Here is a 9,390-nt window from a genome sequence, read left to right as displayed (position 1 = left end):
TATATATATTCAAACATCTGTAGGTGTTTAATGGAAGCATTTTCATAAACATGAAATAAGAACGTATATAAATTTAAAGCTATTGGCATACAAAAATCGTCAACAGAACTACTTGTTTTATTTATAGTTATGAGTGAGATCAAATACCGTTTCCTATTTAGTTTGGCATCTCAACGACTCACCACTTCTTACGACACGAATAGAATAAGTAGATAGCTTTTAGCAATGATGTCACGTAATGATAGAACTTTTAGCATGTAGCCCGGTGCAACATTGCTAGGTTAAGATGCTAAAACACCTAGAGAAGTGCATGGTTGGTTTATCAGCTAAGCATTCCTAAATACTAAAACATACACACGTAACTCTATGCTAAACCGAATTATGTACAAGAGTTGTTTCTGTACTAAATCATGAGTATAACATTTTCTGCACAGAATTAAGAACTGTTGACTGGTTTAACAACATCACCTTGTTTTTGGGCGGCTTTAGCGGAGTCTAATCTGTTACAAGCATTTTGACTTAATCACTGGTATAAGTTCAACTTCATTTCTTTTTCTATATGAACTTGATTATGAACGACACTTTTCGCTCTTTGAATAAATGATGAACAAAACAAGTAAAAAGGGTAAGATCTCTTGTGGATAAGATCCTTATCTAAGAGGAAATGATAGAAAAATTCCTCCTGAACTGAATATTATAAACGCTTTCTCTTCTAATCGCAATAACGCTTGAAATGTTTAAGCTATTAATGTTGAACTCGGCAGAGTAGTATTTAGTTTCTAACGAGCTGAATACGTGAACTAGTTTCTATATATGTCTGGAGGCCATATTTCATTTGTATATTAATACCATTCCTCCTTTCATAAAATCACGTTACATACTTATGCATTTAGCCTCGTTTATCACATATTCATTAAACACTGATCCGAGTAACACACTGTACTTTCATTTATGAACCATGTAACGTATATCACGAATTGGTCTGTGATAACACGGGTTGGCGATCAGTCAAAGATTCTGCTTGGGGCTAGCGACTGTTCACAATGCCCTGGACAGCTTAGGGCCTCGCAGCCAAAGCCTATTTCGCCCCATATGTTCTATTATTCATTTATCACTGATTGATTTAATGCGGTGTTTTTTTTAACTTAACACTGTGATAAACGAGATTAGGTGTATAAAAAACAATTTCTCTGTAGAATAGAAAGGTTCTTGTTAGTAGAGTAGAGGTTCGTGCTTTGTGTTGTTTCTCTGTTAAAAGTTCTCTGCACTTATGCACGTTTGAATGTATCCTCCTTGGTATATTTAACGGAGTCTTTTCTGATGTATGTATTTTGATCTTGTCTCCAGTCTTGACTTAACACGACATCTTCGTGCACTGTTCTGTTCGCAACTGTAGCCATTCATAGCTTTTTATTCCCCTTCCACCACTTCAGAAATAGAAAGCTTGAAGAATGGAGCAAGCTCATAGCTACTACCATTCTCTGACGGGAGTATGAAGATTGTGGTAACTAGCAAAATGACTGGCAAAGACTGGAAAGACTCAAAAGATTGGAAAAAAAAAAAAAATGTTTAACGATTTAATATTCCAATATTGAAAATAATTAGTACGTCTGGTTTTTATTAGATAATGGCTGAGATTTTTTTTTTGTAAGGATTCCCGAGAAATATTCCTTTGAAAGTATTTCTCTAAAGTTTATGAGAAACATATATGTTACAAGGATTTTAAAATCCCTTAAAACGACAAATTATTATTTCGTGATTTCAAAGCTTAACGTATCTAGTAATTAATTTGATCTGAGACCGTGTGGTGTAACTAAAGCAAATTTAGCGTGGAAGATTCGTTTTAGCCATTTAAACATACCCTGATCAACGAATATTTTGACACAATGAGTAAGTGAAATTAACTATTATTAACAGTTATTTCAAGTTGTTCCATTTTTTAATATCATTTCACACATTTTTTGTGTTATTTTTCAAATCATCTGAGTAACAAAGGAAACCAGCGGGTGATTTATTATATGTAAGCCCCCAACCGGGGGCTTACATGTCATGTTGTCATTTCCCTTGTTCCTCTCTTGTCGGCCTTAGGTAAAACCCAGAGCGGAGATGAATAAGACATTACCACCGGCTTCACGTGGACTCCAACGTTTTTAACCAATTTTCTACTGGTTTCATCTTTCGATCCAACATTGCCGGATTATTTACCAGAACATAACTGAATAAAATGCACAAATAAAGCAAAAATAAAGTATATCTGTCTAGAAATATTTTATTCATCAACTATTTGGATTTTTTTATTATTATTGCTTCAGCGTTTTGACAGACAGTAACAGGAATCGAAGATGTTATTTACAATATTTCCTGTGGGAAAACAGTTTTGTTTCAGAGAAAAATAAGACAGAAAGAAAATTAGTTTCGTATTCTAATAAGTCTTGGGGAATTCTTGCAATCGATTTTTAGCCGATAGGTTGCTTTCCTTAGAAAAATGGTGGTCATTTAAAAGTCAATCAAGTTAATGTGTTATATTGTGCGACAAGTTAATGTCTTGGATGGGAAGTAGTCTCGATAAACGATGGACTTCTTGTTTTAGGAATGTCTTTTTTTTTCTTCTGACTGTACAATTCTTTTCGCATGGCAATTATCTTCTTATTTAGCCTTTTACCATTAAGCTATTTATTTAATATTGTTACAAAGTATCATTTCATATTATAAAGATAACATCCGAAAATAAATATATTATTGCCATCCAGATGGTATGTGAGATAACGTCTTTCTCATCATCGTAAAGAGAGAAAGATGCAACAGATGTTACCATGTCATTTAACTTGTCTCTAGCATCAGCCAATCAGGCATTCAGGTCTCTGCATTCAATATATTGCTCAATGTCTTCGGTCTCAATTCATATCGTTCTCATTTTGAAGACAGTAACAGTTGCTTTTATATATGACTACGTTCTTTAAGTCATATATTCTTTTACTAATTACTGTCGCTGGGTTACGACCACGCTGGAGCAGCACCTTCGGGGTCTAGTTGATCATATCAACTGCAATGTTTACTTTTAAGCCGGTGACTTAATTTGTTAAAATCTACTCATCGAACAGCTAACTAACCGAATATAAACGACAGTCGAATTTGAAGCGGTGTAGACGAAAACGCATACATACAATTTCATATACATACCCTTGGACATTTACTTGGGCATTTACCATGTCTCAGTTGGCCAAATTTCATTGCTAAGGCATTATCCAACCCGATGGTACGGAAGAAAAAACTTATTCAAGGTGCCACGAATTGGAGCCAAATCCTAAATTTTGTGGTTGCGAAACGAACAACGTAACTACACAACCATGTGTTCGTTGAAGAAATTGCTTTTGGAATTTCGCAACATCGTTAACAACATTTATATTACAGCCTTACAAACCACTAAGTAAAACTAAGTAATATCGATTTTATATATCACGGTGCCCTGTACTTCAGTCCTCACAGAGTTTAGAATAACGCACCAGAACGAAACTACAACACCTTTTCACCTGCTCACTTTCCGTTTAATCCAGAATAACACAAACTGTATATGTATGTATATGTGTACACACACATACACACACACATACACACACACACACACACACACGCATACACATACATACATATAAGTAATGTAACTACGTACATGCTGTTGGTGATTTCTTTTCCTCTTTGGACTTTTCCCGTTCTCCTTTCCGACGAAGAGCTATGTTCGAAACGTCAAAACTCTCTCTTTTCATTGAGCGTCAAACTAATACATTCGTTGTGCACGTCCTCTTGTTTGTTATTGTTAATCTTACTGTTCCTTTTGACAATGTCTATAGATCAAATAGTTGTGAAACTGATAACCAGATATGATAACCACATGATGAGATCTCTCACCCATAGTCAATATCAAACAATCGCGCCCATTATACAATGATCAAATCCATTTTTACCAATATCCGGGACATAATTAAGTAATGCAAAAATATTCTGGCATTTGAATCGGCTTTTGTTGCAAGAAGTAGCAGTCAAAGCTGCCTCAAATCACATTCTAGCACATTAAATTCATTTAACAGTGTAATCCCTGATGCACATAAAGATGAAATGGCGACTATTGGATCGTTTCTGATCATAGGTCTCCTAGATTAATGTCTATTTAAGGTGAAACAGAGATAAAGAAAATTTGTCTCTATAAATCATTATCCTTAACAAGTAGGTTTTGTTTTTGTTTCAAAAGTATGCCACGGACAACTAAGCATTTGCTTTGCGTAATCTCGAGAATAAAATGACGCTTGTGTGTAGGGAACAATATTACTGAATTCTTCCTAAATACGTAGAAAACACTAATGAAACATTTTGGTGATTATGCCTTCCTCAAAGCATCAACTGAAGAGCCTACGACTGCGAATCGAAATGAGATGGGGCTTGTGGACTTAGCAGGATTTTACTTTATTTCTTTCCACGGTATCTTGCTTACATGATGAATATTAAAGAAGAATTTTAATTTAATTCAATCGCAAAGGTGAACATTGTAAAGCAAGATGAGTTAATGCTAGCGAATTTAGATATTCTAACATCACTATTTACTGAATATTTCACGCTGATGCCTTTGGGAATGGTTTCAAATTCAAATTAAAATCAGACCCCAATCTCATAATTACAGGAGTTTTGTGTCAAATAAAAATAAATAATATGTATAACAATGGGCCAGAAAGAAAGCTCTAGGTAATCCCTCGACTTGCTAGAAATAGGAAGGAAAGCTGCTACAAACCACACCCTCCTGTCATATATATTTAACAATATGGTTCCTGGTATACATAAAAATGGTATGGTCATTGCCGGATTGTTTCTGATTATAGATCTCCTAGATCAAGTTTGTTTTAAGAATTAACAAGAACGACAATTAAGCCTGAGCAGGCCACTGAAAATCGAAAACTTTGGGAATAAAAACTTACTTTGAATATGTGTAAAAGGATTAGAAGTTGTAAATATTTGAATAAACCTTTGACCAACGCAGGTAAGAAGAAAGACACAATATCTAAGCTGATGCCAATCAAACGAAAAAAAAATTTATTATATTACTTTATGTAAGTTGTTTAGCGATCCTATAATATTTCGGGAAAGGTTATCTTTTTCAAATAGCAGAAAAAGTAATCAAAGAATTATGAATAATATATTGTTACTAGCAGATCATTTTAGTGTACTATACTTTGCCAGTAACAACGCATTTTTCGGAGCACTTTAATTATTTTCTTTTATTAGAAAAGAAGGATCTTTCCAAAAATATTTTAGGATCATTAAAACACGATGCAAGGCACTACAATATCTGTTAGTTTTCATTTATTGACACTACCTTTCATATATTGCCTGTCTTCCCACCTACATTGCTCAAGGTTTATGCAAACAACTATATCGTTTATACACACTGCAATGCTTCAAGCAAATTACAACACTCTGAAATGATTAAGTTTTCTTGAGACAAAATCAATAAATATGTTTAAATCATTATATTCAAAGTGTGTAAGGTGCTGAACTCTAGATTTAAGAGTAATAATATCGTATCCTGTTACATACAATACTATTTTCTACTGACAAGTACTTAATATTATCGGCTTAAATCAATCGAGCTGGAAATTTCCAGATAAAATGTTAAAAAGAGCGATAGATTTCAGTTCAAGTGTTCCAAAACCTTTGCATGATTTAGGAAATATATTAACACATATATTCACAAAAGCTATTATTTTATCTGACACGAATTTTGGAAGTATTTCCATCCTTAGAATAAAATCTTTGCATGCATCCCCTATCAATAAAAATTGTCTCAAAGAGTTAAGCTGATACACAATGGCTTAAAACTGCTTAGCCTTTTCTAATAGAAATCCTCTTTGATTATCAATTATATATTTTAAGGTGGTAGGAATTGCGTGTTTAGTTTATTCCACATCTACTCAGAGATAAAGGGAAGCTGTTGCTGACATTATTTTAATATCACTTCGGCGGCGAAATAGTCGAATCGTTAGAGGGTCGAAAAAAAAGGCTTAGCGGTGTTTGTTCAGTCTCTTTTACATTCTGAGTGCAAATTCTGTCGAGTTCGATTTTTGCCTTCCATTCTTCCGGTGTCGATAGAAAATAAAATGCTAATCAAGCGGGTAGATGTAATCGGTTAAACGCCACTCACAAAATTTCTGACCTAGTACCAAAATTTGAAACAGTTATTATTATTATTATTATTATTATTATTATTATTATCATCATCATCATCATCATCATCATCATCATCATCATCATCATCATCATCATCATCATTATTATTATTATTATTATTATTATTATTAAAGTGTGGGTAAAATAAAGCTCCAGTTATGTGCTCGGGTCGATGATGGCTTACTCCATCCTCTCAAAACTATTGGCTTTTGACTTAAATCAGAAACTATCATGAAGGTTTCATACACATATGATAGGCACAGGCGTGGCTGTGTGGTAAGAAGCTTGCTTCACAACCACATGGTTCAGGGTTCAATCCCACTGCGTGGCACTTTGGACAAGTGTCTTCTGCTATAGCCTCGCGCCGACCAAAGCCTTGTGAGTAGACTTGGTAGACGAAAACTGAGAGAAGCCGTTCGTATATATATATATATATATATATATATATATATATGTGTGTGTGTGTGTGTTTGTGTATGACAACCATTGTTGGTGTGTTTACGTCCCCGTAACTTGGCGATTCGGTAAATGAGACAGATAGAATAAGTAACAGGCTTAACAAAAAATATGTATAGGAAGTCGATTCATTCAACTAAAAAAAATTGTTCAAGGCGGTGCCCTAGCAAAGCCATAGTCTAATGACTTCAAACAAGTAAAAGATAAAAGATATATTTTCATTTTTTCCTTCTGAAATGTATTGATTTATTTCTGCTGTCCCATTTCTCCAGCGGCCAATTCGGTCATCTCTTATATCACCGTAGCCGCATTTATGAGTTCCTGCTTCTGTCTCTCAGACTCCTAATTAAATGTTCGGTTTCATTTGTACTCTCTTTGTCCTTCATCCGCCATTTATTTATTCAGTTACTTATTGCGAAGCCTTTTATCCAGGCTGAGTGTATCTATGTTAGAACGATTCTGTTCTATTGTGCAATATAATTATTTTCCTTCTACAAAGTAAACCTTCACTCCCAAATCAGCAACTACTGCTGCTGCTGCAGCTGCTACACAACAACAACAACTACTACTACTACTACTACTACTACTACTACTACTACTACTACTATTACTACCACCACCACCACCACCACCACTACCACCACCACTACTACCACCACCATGTTTGCTCCCATCACTTACAGAAAGACGACTGCATATTTCTTTTTCAATTGTACGACCGACGAGACCTGCGATCGATATAAGCATTCGTATGTTAATTAAAAGGCATTAGTTATTACATCGGCTTTGCATTAATTAAACTGCTAAATTACTGAAGCGAAACTAGCTCGATATATTCTTACATTTCAGCAAACGTTACCTTAGTTACCATCTAATTATTTAGAATTAACACATCCAATAGATCTTAATTAGATCTCAGCGGACGAAGAAAATATTTTCCATCTTAAAGTTGTGTTGAAATGAAAAATAAAAAATACAAACAAAACAAAAAAAAACATCTTATTGTTTCTTTTACATATATGCGCGCGTGTATGTGTGTTTACGTTTTTTAATATTCTGATTTTTAATTAAAAGATCACTAATTGAACGAAAAATTGAGATTGTTAAAATAATTTAGAAGTTTTTTGGTTTTTTTTGGCAAGTAATTTGATCTCAGACTGTTTGTTAAGCCCGGAGAAGTCATTTAAAAACATTTAAGAACAGATATAATCTTTTATATTAACTTTTTACTCATTTCCCAACAGAACGTTCTATTATGAAGTATCAAAAAGTTTCACTGCCGTTTTGCGATCTAAGAGCACTGATCTAATTCCATTGTATTCTTTCAAAATCAGTAACTGCGTTTTACGGCAGGGGGAGACGCTGCATTGTGGAAGATGGACCCTGATTTGGACATGTAGAATTAGGAATTTTTTTAAATATAATTACCGAAGCCCGAGAAATACGATCAGCTGCATCTAGCGAAGTGCTCTTGCCCGTCGTAAATGACAAGCAATCCAGCAAAGTGCTCATGTCCGTAGTTGAGCGAAGTCACCTGACATATTTGACGAGTAATTCATATTAGGTTATAGTGAAATAATTAATTTGAACAATTAACGAAAGGATGGGTCTAACTTCTATCTCAAACTTACTTGCAAGAAACGGTTAAGTTTTTTTTTGAGGTGGAGTGTAAAATAAAAACCCATATATGTATACATGCAGCTGCACACATACACACACACACATATGTAGAGAGAGAGAGAGAGAGAGAGAGAGAGAGAGAGAGCAAATCGATAACAAAAAAGATAAAATCAACTAAAAAATAAAAGTCATTATATATATATATGAAATGGGTGCGGCATATACCTTTATTTAAACATACCCATTATTCAAACATAAATGGAAGCATTCTTATTCCCCAAAATAGTTGCGTACTGGTGTGTGTGGCTGTGTATGTGTTTGTGCTCACAAGAGCATAAATAAATGTGTAGACAGACGCACATACATTTTCATGTGACGAAATTGGCCAATGTTCTTAAAATTATCTCCCTTGAATCTCCAACTTAAATTATTCTTCCAAAAAATCTTTCCCAGTACTCTATTGTCATTAGGCTGATAATCTCTTAAATATTTATAACTTGATTTGGCTTCATCCTATAAACTACAACGTTATACAATGTCGTTCACAGCTATATCTATTTACTCGTCAAAGTTGGTTTATGCAATAATTTTCACGATATTTTCTATATCAAATACCATATCGATTGACTCTGTTATATCTTCTACAGTAAATATTTATTCTTTGACCTCCTTCTCAGAAGAATGACTATTTACCCGATAAACTCTCTCCACGGAATCCTTCTCTCGCGATTTTCCCATATTTTATATGTTTCTATAGTCTCCCTTTAGGAAACAGGAGCAATTTACACATCCACAGTGGCAGCATAACTCCCTTTATGACAAGAAGACAACTCACTCACACACTCAGTTACTGTATCACTCTCTCTCTCTCTCTCTCTCTCTCTCTCTCTCTAGCATTCACTCGCACTCACTCACCCACTCATTTTCTATCTGTCTGCCTGCCTGCCTCTCTGTCTATTTGTTTGTTTCTCTCTCTCACTCACTCACTCGCACGCACGCACGCACGCTCGCACGCACACACACACACACACACACACAGAGGTGAGCTGGCAGAAACATTAGCACGCCGGGCAAAAGGCTTGACGGTATTTCGTCTGTCGC

The sequence above is a fragment of the Octopus bimaculoides genome, chromosome 4 (genome assembly GCF_001194135.2).
Source record: "Octopus bimaculoides isolate UCB-OBI-ISO-001 chromosome 4, ASM119413v2, whole genome shotgun sequence".
Taxonomy (NCBI): Eukaryota; Metazoa; Mollusca; class Cephalopoda; order Octopoda; family Octopodidae; genus Octopus; species Octopus bimaculoides.
This window is presented reverse-complemented; position numbering follows the sequence as displayed.